The following is a 1272-nucleotide window of genomic DNA, read 5'->3' on the forward strand; positions in this document are numbered from 1 at the left end:
AAGTGGTACGCACGACCGAGGAGTTGGAAACGAACAGTCATAGGATCATCCCAAATATCATGGCCAATGTTACATTTAAAGGAAGCGAGGAACTCTAGCGTGAGATCTCGATACGCAGGCTTCTCAATAGTTAACAATTTGTGCTACCGGCCAACGCTTAATAATTGCTCGACCTCGTCTTTGAGTCCGATAGTTTGCAGCATGTCCTAATCAAGGGAATGAAGGGTGCTGAATGTGCGAATGGAGAACCAGGTGTAGCGCTCGTGATGTAGCGGGGAAGCAAATATAGGCTGGTCGAGGGTGTCGGTGGACGGGTTGATGACAGGCACCCTCAACGATGAACCAGTATCGGTGTTCTTCCGCTTCCTTAGCATTTTCTGCACAAAATTAGTAGAACAAATCAGACCATGAAGAGATGACATGATCATATCATGTAGGCAACACGATCGTGGCAACATGGATGAGAGACCCCACAAAAAAAATTGAAGGTGTTATGATTCACAACGATCGGTGGACTGGAAGCGGTACATGAGTCCACAAAGGAGAAATCAACTAGAAGTGAGGGACCCCGGTCACCGCTAAGATTAGGAGAAGAAGACTTATCAATGTCGATAATGAATGGAAGATGAGAACGGGGGAGAGATAGGAGAGATGAGCGAAGCCAATGAAGGAGACCCATTGCCATCAACTCCTTTTGCTCCTTAAAAAGAGAAGGGGCACTCGAACGACACGTGAAATGGATAGGGATGGACACGATGTTTGAGAGGACGGGCAAGAAGATGAGACTAGAAGATTGACCGGTCAAACCAATTAAACGAGAAGTGGAGACACAATCGCGATAGGAGCACGATGGACGTGTCTTGCACTGAAGTGGCCACCTATAGGTCCATCATGGCAATGCCTCAGAATTTCCCATCCCTTAGCATGCGAAACACAATGCCTCATCACTTGGTAAGCACAGAACTTATACAGGAAAAGGTCCTCCTAAAAATAGTATTTAGCGTCCGAAAGTAATTTCTTCTTTTGCTGATAGGAATACTTGGAAGGGATGAATCTTCCGGCCAGCTAATTAGTTATACCAGCAAACCAGGAATAATTGGAATCTTGAGCAAGCAGATGTTCATCTAGAAAGGTATCTCTGATGTTGCTCTGCTGATCATCACCATCCTCAGTAAAAGAAAGGCGCGGAAGATGATCTACCACCACGTTCTCAGACCCTTTCTTATCCCGAATTTCTATGTCAAACTCTTGTAGTAGGAGAATCTATCTGAT

Source organism: Dioscorea cayenensis, chromosome 1 (assembly GCF_009730915.1).
Source record: "Dioscorea cayenensis subsp. rotundata cultivar TDr96_F1 chromosome 1, TDr96_F1_v2_PseudoChromosome.rev07_lg8_w22 25.fasta, whole genome shotgun sequence".
NCBI classification, from domain to species: domain Eukaryota; kingdom Viridiplantae; phylum Streptophyta; class Magnoliopsida; order Dioscoreales; family Dioscoreaceae; genus Dioscorea; species Dioscorea cayenensis.